The sequence below is a fragment of the Lynx canadensis genome, chromosome A2, assembly GCF_007474595.2.
Source record: "Lynx canadensis isolate LIC74 chromosome A2, mLynCan4.pri.v2, whole genome shotgun sequence".
NCBI classification, from domain to species: domain Eukaryota; kingdom Metazoa; phylum Chordata; class Mammalia; order Carnivora; family Felidae; genus Lynx; species Lynx canadensis.
The window spans coordinates 84,341,281-84,353,597 of NC_044304.2; the positions used below are offsets into that span (position 1 = coordinate 84,341,281).

Here is a 12,317-nt window from a genome sequence, read left to right on the forward strand (position 1 = left end):
TTCCTTGCATTTACACTCTAAAAACTAATGTGTTACATAAATGAAAAAAATATACCATTGACAGATAAGAAATAAATGGAATAAAATCTTAATTTCATGTAGTGAAAGTTACTTGTGGAAAAATTAAGCAGTCTTTCCACTTACTATACAGGATAAGAATGTAATTAACCAGAGATTGTAAAATCTTGGAGTTGTGAATTATTGTAAATACAGTATTTCTGGAAATCTCCATCTAAGTTTAACTTAAATAAATGTGGTTTAAAATATATGTGTCAATTTTCTACTTAGATATTCTAGATGCCACCTAAAATAAATTGAATCATCTTTTTCTTTTACATAATAGAAAATCATCATAACTTTTGCTTAAAAGAACATCTAGTGAGTGATTCAAGTTCATGATCGAGTATTCAATGTTTTAGTAATGTGTGGATTTCAAATGAGTAGAAACATTAACAAATGACCCATGCTTCTAATTTGCTTAAGAACTTGTTATCAAGTCTACGGAGGAGGTGTTGTGGGTGGGGATGGGACAGGAGTGGAGGGAGGGCGTTAAGGCTACAAATTAAGCTTGATTCCATAAGTGACACATGCAAAAATTACCTTTCCATAATGTATATTTGAGACATTTGGATTTGGAATATTGTTAAATATACCACTCTCTTTATATGTATATGCTTTTTAAACATGAGCTGCATAATAAATGCAAGGTTTCAGTCCCATATATAAGGTTAAGATTTTCCACCTTTGAGTTTTTTCAATTGGTCTTAAAATAGAAAAAAGGCAATACATAATAGAGATTTGTTATCCACCTCTGCTTTATTTATATTATTAATAAAGAGAAGCTATTTTCATTGAACTTTATAGAATTTGCCCTTAGTTATCTTTGAAGATAGGATCTAAGCAAACAAAGATGTGCATTTTTTACTTTCCCCTTAAGATTTACCCTTTTGCATGATCCTAGTTCATCTTTCCTGTTTTCAAGTGAAACATGTAGCTTTGTTTTATGCGAGACAGTAACTGAACAGGAAACTGACGTTGAGAAGTTAAAACTCGAGTTAAACATTTCCACTGTTAATTAAATAACAAGGCTTAAGTCTTTTTAAAGATTACAGATGTCTGTTATGAGCCTAGGCGATGTGAGTTGATTCAAGTCTTGTACAACCACTGCCATCGTTTTGGATGCGACATCTGAATGGTTCAATAGTTAGAGCAAGGTCATGATAACTGACTTAATTCCCTGTTAATAGTAATAAAAGGGGAACAATACCAATAAGTATAAAAAAATCCATTAGTTAGTTGGGAAATCAGTATTCTTGGAGACCATTCTTTATTTTTTGCAGAGTCAAATTTGCATAATGTACTTGGGGGTATGTGTATATTTTAACATTACAATCTGGAAGACTGCTGTAAATAAACATAATGACTGCTTTTTGTGATGGTCAAAAGGAGTACTTTGTGTGCCCAGTTTAGCAAGAGATACCTATTTTAAATGGAAATTTAAAAATTTAGGGTCAATCACTTTTCTTACCTGAAACATTCCTGCACTTGGCGTGTTTCTGCAAACTACATCCATCATGGATATTCTTAAAATGATTGTTGTATGACTTATGCCAGAATAAAATGGCACCTTTCTCCTCTTACATCTAATCCTTGTTTTTCCAGGGTGTATTATTAGCTTTAGGGGCAAACAGTAGTGATTGTTTTTAATTGCAAAAACCACACAGAGTGTTTCTTGGAGAATATTCTTGTTTTCCACGAGCTTAGATTCTCTTTTTTCCCTTATACTATACCTCTTTAAACGGTCCTAATGCATTTACATTTTATGCAGGCACTGGTCAAACAACTGCACCAAAAAGCAGGTTCATGTAATCCTTTCATTTATTGCATATTCTTGACAAGGTCCTTCTGTAAATTACTGAGCCTAGTCTAAGCAAATGAAATGATAAGTGTCTCCTACATATTGGTCCATGGCCTTTGCAATACAGACCTCCATCTCTTGACCTTTGTTCCCCACACTTACCTCCACATCTCCCCAACCCCCATGATGATGCTAAAGTGCTGCCTTGATTCCACACCACTACCTTAAAAGCTAAACCACTGCCTGGAATGTGAAGTGGGGAAGATGAGAAATTAAGAGATTAAATACTTCCTAATAGCAGTGGAAGTGTGTGAGTGTTCCTGTTAACAGCTTAACTGCTGTGCTATTTGTTAGCATTATACTATATTTGACACTTCAACCGGTGCCGCTTTAAGAGAAGTGTCCAGTTCTAGGTTCCTTTGGATTTCAGTGTTTTGTTTCTGCTTTTACGGGAGCTCTTGGTTCAGTTTTTACCCAGTTTTCATTACTTCTCCTATTCCTACCCCTGCTGTTAGGCTCCAGAGCACCATCAAAAAGCTTTTCAGGAGAGTATTTCTCCCACTCAGGAGGAGAACTCCTGGGGCTGGCTTCGTTTTATAGCCCTCCTCGCCATGGATGCCACCACACACTGCAAGTATCTTCCTACTACTCCAAAAGTCTGTCTAAAGTGAGTCCATCTCCTCTTCATTGACTGAATACAAGTTTTAGTTCAGAGCCTCATGTCTTCCCAGTATTCATTAGTCTCCTGTGTAGACTCTCATCCCAACTTATTGCCTTTAATATGACCCTTTATAAGTAACAACTCTTATCTTGTCATTTCCCTGACTTAAAGTGACTTAATGACTCTACTCTGCTTACAGAATAAAACTCAAGTTTCTTAGAATCATGCAAAGGGCTTCAAAAGCTGGTTTCTGCTCATCTTTCTCACTTTGTGCCATTTCCCTGCAAAGAATTTTGTGGTTTTCCAAATACATCATTCCCTTCTGGCTTTGAATTTATACATGCTGTTCTTTCTACTTGTCCTGACTTTACAACCTCTTGGGTGGTTAGAAAATGTCTACGTATCCTTTGACGCCTTTCCATTAATTTATAGTGTATCTCCTCTCAACAAAACCACGATCTCTGAAAGACATTTTTTTTCATCTTTGTGTTCCGGCACCAAGATCAATGTCTGGTTATAGTCAGTGGTCAGTAAGTGTTTAAGTGAATATATGAGTTAATGAGTGTCCAAATACCTTTCCTCCTTTTTCATCCGAAGCTTGGAACTTTCTTTATTCTACTCTTTATCATTTCTCTCAAATAAGCTTAGGGGAAAGCTTCATGAAAACTCTTGGAATTTTCTCCAGTAGTAGTTCCCAAGTGTAAAAACTATAGGCTATATAATTATTATTTATTATTTATTAAATAAATCTGAATTCAAGTGCTACATATTTTGTGACATTGAATAAATTGTGTAACCTTTCAGTATCTCAGCTTCCCCATCTGTAAAATGGGTGCAAAATTATCTTAAGGTTAAGATTTTAAAAGCCAAACTATATATATACATATATATGTGTATATGTGTATATATATATATATATATATATACACACATACACACACACATATTTATGTATATATAAATCTGAAACTCCATTTCCTCATCTGAGAAATAAATCATTTAGATTAAATGACTTTTAATATCCCTTGCAGGTTTCAGATTTAGGGGACATGAACTTTGGTCCCTCTTCTCTTACTATCTGTGACACTGAGAAGATAAATTTTCAGGTCCTCTCTGTGCTTCTTGGCTAAAATGAGGGGGTTGTACTAGGTGATCTATAAAGAATCTTCCAATCTAAGTTTACTGGATCATCTGTTATCTAAATCTATACATCTGTTTCCTTTCTTTTGTATATACTTACTACCATACAGCGTCCCAGGTTTGTTTTTAAAATTACTGGCTAATGAATATAATTTCACCAGGGGAAAGTGTTCTCGATTTACAGATGTACAGGCTGGGAACTGGTAAGTAACAGGTTATATAATATCTTGGTCAAATTCCAAACACAAGCAAATTTCCGTGTGTTGACTTTCTGATCCACAGAATTCTATAGCAACTGTTTGTAAAGACTTCAAAAAAATTTCAGATTAAATAGGAGTAATGTCAGCAAAATAGCAGTTTTAGAAATTTCTAGCACCCATTCTGTCTCAGAAACCTCAATCTGAACCACTACCTACATGAAAATACCTTTATAAGAGCTAAGGTTTCCAGGTGATGATTTACATATGTGTGTGAAGCAGGTACCATGTTTTTGTAGAGACATTGAGACTATAGCCCATGGCCTCAATCCTTTCCGTAAAGTAGAAAATAAAGCAGTTTCCTAAGCAGATACATTTCCTGGGAAATTGTTAAGAAAATGAAGATGTGGCACAACCAAGGGAGTGAAGGGAAGAGACACAAGGTAGGAAAAGAAGTAAAGGATTGGTAAGTAGTTACTGCGGACAGCTCAATTCAAATGTAATCTTGTTTTGGGCACCAGGGTGGCTCAGGAGGTTAAGCTTTGGACTTTGGCTCAGGTCCTGATCTTGAGGTTCATGAGTTTGAGCCCCACTTTGGGCTTTCTGCTGCCAGTGCAGGGCCCACTTCCTCTGTCTCCCTCTGTCTCTGCCCCTTCCCTGCTCCCCTGCTCATGTGTAGGTTCTCTCCCTCTCCCTCCCTCCCTCCCTCTCTCTCCCCCCCCCAATAAACATGAAAAATATTAAAAGAAACAGATATAATACTGTTTTAAAATGTATTTGATTATCAAATGAATGTGATTGAAAAAAGTCAAATAGTATTTTAGCACCTAAAGAAAAAAAGACCATTGTCCTATTTTCCCTAGCTTCTCCCATTCCCCATGCCTCTTTCCAGGAGAAAAATACCTTGAACTATTTCTAGATAACATACTTACAGTGTTAATTCTTGATTTTATAAAAAGTATTCTCTTTTACACATGGCCTTTGATGTGTTCCTATGGAGAAGGATCTAGCTTTTATACTACACTACGGAACCCTCCCTCCATTTCACCCACTTGATATAGTCACCTTTCTTGATAGTATTGACTATCTACCTTCATGTTATAAATTTTCTTAAAAGGAGAGCCACAAGTTTGGAATGAGTGCTTTCTTTCTGGTAAAATTTATTTTTTCCTGGTGATGATAATCGCCTCCTAAAATCCTGTCATCCTCCTGACCCAATACTAACTTCACCACCACCCCCAAGGCCTGTGACATAATTCTTATCCTAGAACTTCTTTTAAATTTCTTCCTGGAAATTCCTTTTGTCTCTTGGTTGTCAGACAAGCTATATTCTCCATCCTCTGTCTTCTGATTTCTTTGTTTACTTCCTTACTTTGGTGGAGTTTCTGTTCTGGGAGTTCTTTGAACTCCTTAGGAAAGGATAAAAGACAAGTAAAATTTGGGAACTTGCAGACATTAAAATTCTCCTTGAAAACATGTTTGCATATAGAATTACAGTTGGAAATCCTTTTCCCTCAGATTTTTAAAGAGATTGCTCACATGTCTCCTAAATTCCCAGTGTTCTGACTTGGTGTGACGTTATTCCCAAATCCCCCGGGAGGCTTTTAAGATCTTCTGTTATTCTTGATACTCTGCAAGCATGTGAAGACAGACAGGTAGGACAATGGCCTGTGGCCATTTCAATCCACCATGCTAAGCTGGCTGACTTCTTGTACTCTGGAGACTTAGATCCTTCAATTCTGGATAACACTCATGCATTCTATCCTTACCGCCCCCCCCTTTTTTTTTTTTCTGGTTTTATTTTTCTTTCCCTGGAAAACCCTTCCTATGAATGTTGGATCTGTTCTGTTCCTCTGATGGTGCTCTTGTGGCTCCTGTACTGATGTCATGCTTGTGATATTCCAAATGCCCTGCTGACTGTGTTATTTCTACAACCATTGCTTAAATTTTCTTTATTGCTACCTTTTATTTCCCTTTCTATGACTTTATGATTTTCTGTTTCACTGGTTTCATGATGGAGTATCTTCCCTTAGTTGTCTGAACAGAGTAATCACAAAAAAATATTTAGTGTTTTTTATTCCCTTTTCTTATATTTGTCCTTATTGTCTCCTTGCCTGTTTTAAATACTGTCGCATGTCAGAAGTGTTCCTCAAATGTTTGGTGATTGTCCATTTACATTTAAAATTGTGGCATATAAATACGAATCTCATTCTAGAGTTTCATTGACCAATATGGTAGCCACTAACCACAGGTGGCTATTGAGAACTTGAAATAGACTTAGTCCAAACTGAGATGTGCTACAACAGTAAAACAAAAACCAGACTTGTAAGTCTTTGTATATAAAAAAAGTAAAATATCTCCTTAATAATTTTATGTCAATTATTATAATACATTATAATAATGATAATATAATTAATATATTAACACATAATTTATATATATAATTATATTAAAAGGATAGTATTTATGATATTGGGCTAAGTGATATATTAATATTAAAATTAATATCACCCATTTATTTATGCTTTTAATGTGGCTAGTGAAGATTTCAAAAGTATATATAACATGAGGCTCACGTTCTGCTTTTATTGGACAGTGTCCCTCTAGAGGGATCAAGTAAGCTTCTGGTCATTTCATTTTCCTCCCCCATTACCCACTTCTACTAGGAAGTAATGTAATGTGTTCTCTTGGACCAGTCAGTTCCCCCAGAAAGAAATCCTGTCATTTCTTGCTCGCTAGAGCTCTGGAAGTGGCAGTAGAAAAGGAATCAGTATGTGGAATTTCACTTAAACTTATTTCTGCATGGATCTCCCTCATGCCCCTAACTGGGCCTTCTGTTTTTAAATCCCGAGTTCTTTGCTCAATATTGTCAAAGCAGAAACACCCTACCTTTTAACAGGGTGAGGAAGGAGAGTGCATTGGCTGAGTGGAGTATTTGAAGAGAAGATCTGGGGTTTAGGACTTAGACAGTCAATCAAGTTAGACCCTGCTTCCCATGGCACTCCATGCTGCTGGTTCATGACCCTTTCTGGAGTTATTTAGCAGATCCTTTTTGCTTCATATTGGCTTTCTGTTCTAGGCATAGATGTTGAGAATCTGACATTTTAGGGCCCATTATCATGAGTCCATTTGCTTTCTAAATATTGACTTATTTTCTGGATTTTGTCATCTAAATATCTTGGCTGAACACATGTGATCATGGTTTTGTTTTTTTTTTAATTCTATTACTTTCATTTTAATGAAATTTCAGGTGCATGTGAAAATGGATTCAATCTTCCATGTTTAACCAGGGGTCTTTAAATCACTCATCTTTTCCTTCATTATTTTCTGTCAGATTATGCTCAGGCATTTAAGTTTCCCATAACCTGGTCTAAATATACTTCCCTCTACCTGAATAGGTCAAACCAGGCTTACATTTTCCACATGCCTTTTTTTTTTTCAACCATACCAATGATAGTGCTAAATGCTTTATGTAATTACCTAATTTTATATTCTGAGAACCCCACTTCCTTCTACTTATTTATATTCAACTAATCTTCTAGGGAAGATTAAGGATCTGTGAGTTCTGTGAACATACTCTTAGGACTTCATTGTTTCCTTGATTGTTTCCTACATTTTACAGTTTTTATAATATGATGAAATGATATTGTGAGATATTAATCCACATGATTTTATCCCTCTACCCTCTTCCTTCTCTTTGAACTGCAAAATAGGAAGCTGCAAATTGGGGAAGGACCTTGAGTGAACACAAGAAATAGACTTTATGTGAATATTCAGTGTTAATAAAGATATGAAAAGCAGTTATGATCAAACTGACACATTGTTCTCAACATTATTTCAAAGTAGCACAAAGGGCAATACACTTGAATAGAGGTGGGAACAAAGGAGCTTAGATGTGGAGGAATCCCAGAGAGCTACTGTGGTCTGCCTTGCCGCAGACACATTCCTAAAGGCAAGCTTTCTCACCTCCATCCCCAGAGGCGAATATGAGGATCTCAGAACTGAGGCATGCCTCAGAGAGAACAGCCTCCGAAAACACTGTGTCCATCATGGCTCCAGAGCAGTGGTGTATAACAGGCTGTGTGTGATGTGTAGGCAGCTATGTTTAGAAACAGATTCACAGAGCTCTTGGGGCCCTATCACTCTGCTCAAGGCCTACACAGTTGCATAAGTAAACTGAGGAAAACAGGGCCATTACCTGCCAAGTACTCACGACCAGGACAGGGAAAGCCACAGCCACCAGTTTAGAGAGGGTATTCTGTGTTCTAATCTCTTCGTCCGTTTTTTTGGTAAAAACATGCTTCTGATAAGATTATCATTTCACAAAGTAAATACAATGTGATAGTGCAAGAAATAAAAACTGTGATGTGATTATTTAAAAAGTCAACCAACACACATCAATGCTACGTCACCTGCCCTGCAATCAGATTCTGGAGATAAGTGCAGTGACTTTGGAAAGGACTCACTAGAAAGAACTTTGCTTTTATGTAGCCCAAAGGAGGAAGGGGCACAAGATACCCTTTCAGTGGTATTTAAAACTAGATTTGAATAATTATTTGTCCAGTTGTCTCATTCTAGGAGCTTACCCATATATCTGACACTTATTGTGGGTTTAAACATTGAGCTAGGTATAGTTCAGAGAGAGAGGAGTCCAGTCCCTGCCTCCAGGGAGTTTGGGAGTTACCTATTTGACAGAGGGAAGCAAGACTTGGCTTCCTATTACCTAATCCAGTTGAGCAATAAACAGGGAGAGACTCCAGGATAAAGTGCCTGACAGAGGTCAGAGTAGGGGTTGCATGTGAGAGAGTGTCCTGTCCTCACATAGCCTCTGTGTCTTGTAAGGAGAGCCTTGACATGAATCTGACCAGAAGGCTTTATATTTGAGTGGCATCTGTAGGAGTAGATTTTAAAATGAGTAATCTGGGATTGGGAAAAGACTTCTAAAGTGGGGGAAATAAAGGATATAAGAGGATAATCAGTGCTTCTAGAAAGCCAATGTCCCTGACTTAATGCTATGATCTAGACTTTACAATTTCAAGAATGTTTTATTGTCAAAAAAAGGACTGTGAAATTTTTATTTAAAAACATTTTTCCTCTGCTTTCAAGTGGAAACACATCTACTGCATTTAATTTCTTTATATAGGAATGCATCATTGAAGTTTTTATCTTCTGTGAATCAGTACTTGTTTCTGTTTCCTGAGGCATGAATATGACTGTTTGCTTTCTTTAAAGACTAACATTCATAGTAAGAGGATATGTTTTATCCTGAGTAAGACATACACAAATATACTAAGATCTTCTTAAAATTTACTTAATACAACAAAGAAATCTCTAAGTTTCATAAGCATGTACCTTTTGATATGTTCAGCCTGATTAGTTTTAGATTAAAAAATCATTAAAGTGCTTGCAAAGTTATATATACACCTTAACTTTCAGTCTTCATTATTTTCAAATCAAATCACTGAATCAAATTAAATTGGTATGCTTACCAATTTATTGGTATGTCAACATATTTACTCTCATTTTCTAAATTTAAATGACTTTCCGCTATCTGTGAAGGTATGGAAACACCAAAGACGTTATAAAATGTATCCAGTATGTTGTTACTCTTTTTTTCAGCATTAAGTAAAATTTGGGGGCTTTGAGGAAGAAGTTTTAGTTCTTTCTTGGACTTATTTATGCAAAGTTACAATTCTTGGCAGCTTAATACAAATTGCTTTTGAATTTTAAGAATAAACCACATTTTTCCCCTAACAATGCCTGAACTTAGCAGGCATGCAATTAATTTGAAATTAATTTCCTCTAATCTTATTTTGATGTTGCTGGCAACAACTTTTTATATTTTCTTCCTTGAGGTCACTAGCTTTTTGGTAGAAATTGCTCTTTTTAAAGATGGAGAAATACCTTCTGCCTTTAACCTTTCTCTGTGTTGGCCAATACATGGTAGTCAGTCTCTGACTTATGCTTGCGGAAAAAGCTGGAAATATTAATCCCTCTGTGAAGCTTGGCATCTCTCCTGCTGAAACTTCCCCCTCTGTATGTCCTCCACTGTGCCATAGACCTTCCATTAAACCACCTATCATATTACTATAATAACTTTTCTGTATGTCTATCTCTCACTCCATGAAGATAAGTTTTATTTGCCTTCATAAACTCTGGACCCAGAAATACCCAGTGCCAAGAGGAATAGTTTAATAAGATAAATTTCTTTACATTCTTATTTAATGTAACTATCATCTCTATATAAGAGTGATGAAAATAATTTTAAAACCTCAGGGTAGCATAGCAAAATGTGTCTGCTGAGAGCTTTATATTGGCAAAAGGTAAAGATTTAGATCTGGGCAAGGAAATGTTTGTATGTGACCATGTATCCTTATGTCTTCCTACTAATCTTTGCTATTGCTTGTTGTATAGATGCATAAACTCAAGGTCATCCATTTCATACTGATGCTGAAAATTTTAGCATTTATCTAATTTTCTTAGTTTTCCTTGTGTTATCTCCTCTGTAAAAATGTGGCTCATAATACCCAATTAGAGAATTTTTTGTGGACATAAATAATGACAAATGGTAGCATTTAGTATGACACCTGGCCCATGGTATAATGTTAACAAATAGATCTCCCTTACTCTTTCCTAGAACTTTTCAAAGTGTTCTATGTGAAAGGGAAGAAATAGAATATATTAATCAAGTAGAAAATTTTTATTTTCATATTTAATAACTAAATTTAAATAATGTTGAAGATGTTTAAATATGTAAAATAAATGTGAGAAGTCCAAAGAGCAGGAACCAGAATAGCTTTAAAAAATGAACTTCACTCTAGTGATAGTATCTAGTGCATGACAATCAAAAAGAGGTAAAAATTATTCTAATTATCCAGGAATTGAACTTTAAGTTGGTGAGCATTGCTAAAGAGGAACAAAGAATAATGACATATACACAAAACGAAAGCAATGCTTTAGCAAATATCAAACCAGAACCTAGAAGAAGATATGTGACAAGAGGTAAAAACTAGAGAAAACAGAAGCATAAGGAGAAAAAGAAAGCAATGTTTTTTTGAAAACCATTAGGGTAATGTAGAATAAGCATTTCCAGTTCTCTGGGTCTCTTGTGACCTCTTTTGCTCAATTATCAGGACCAGATGATTCCTAAGATTCCTTCAATTTCTGCAGTATAAAGGTCATGAACAGAGAGAAGAAATGTGTCATGCGTAGAAGTGGGTGAAAGGTCTTTGAACTAAGAGTAACAGCTATTTATATCTGAGTAAATGTGGATGCTCTGGGAGCCTAGGAAACTCTGTTATCTTCTACCATAGAATCTTTCTATAGAATTGTCCTCTGTATGTGAGGTGCGTCCCCAGAATGTGAGCTCCTTGCAGGGAGGTGTTGCTAACCTATCCAAGCTGATTTGAATATATTCTATTATTGGTTTATCTTAGTAAATATTGGTAGCTTTCAACAACTAACAGCAGGGAGAGCTATAAATCTCCTTCTTAAAACAGACAAAGTGAAAGCTCTCTCAAATTGGCTTCTAACTGAAGCAGATGAGCAGCAAGCAGGAACTCAACCTGTTGCCCATGCTCCACGAAGCTTTCATGTTCTGTACTTTTCAGTGTCTCAGTAGTCCTTACGTGGACAATTCAAAGGCATATGCTTGACATGCTAACCATGGAATTCAGCTAACCATACCGTCATAGTCAGACAATGGGGAATGCCCCCAAATCAAAAGCTACACAATGGGCCATTTCTCAACTGAGCCTTAGGCATCTGGGCTTGGTGGGTTTTTATAACCTGTGATGTAAGAGTAGGGAGTTAGCCATATTTCTAGCCAACTCATAAATCTTTGAAGCCATTCATTTCACCACTGGGAACCTCATTATTATTTTTTATGGAGAGTTTCAGATTTTACGAGATAAATGTAATTAAATTACAGATTTTGATTACATGGTGAATAGCTCTAGAATGAATGTTCACAACTAGGGTAGCACCCCACTTTAGAAGGTGGATTGAAAGTGTTCAGTACTCACACATTGTATTTATTCTCTTTTGTTTGTTTCAAGTTTTTGTTTAAATTCTAGTTAACATAGAGTGCACACGTTCTATTTTATATGGAAATATTTGTAGTGCATTGCAGAAAAACTCATGGTAGGAAACATGCTTTCTTCCTCTTTGTGGCCGAGTTCTTGGAACACAGTGGTCACATGATAAATATTCACCAAATAATGTATGTATAAGGATGCATATTATCAACAGTAATCCCCAGGAAATTACTGACTAAATGATGGGAGAAAAATCATATTTTTTTTGTCTAATTTAGCTTATAATGGCTCGATTTGTTTTTGGAGAGTCTTTACTTTTTTATTCTAATGAGTTGCAAAAATAAGAGTACACCCACCAAATATTGCTATCTTAGTTCTCTTACATGGCAAAAGAATGTCATAACTATTGTAGACCCCAAGCTGTT

At 35.9% G+C, this 12,317-nt stretch overlaps 1 protein-coding gene across 1 annotated transcript in view; it reads left to right on the forward strand.

Annotated features, from left to right (window-relative positions):
- The window catches only part of CD36 (CD36 molecule), a 75,711-nt gene that overhangs the window by 9,430 nt on the left and 53,964 nt on the right, over positions 1–12,317 (forward strand). The gene's annotated exons all lie outside the window — the stretch shown is intronic.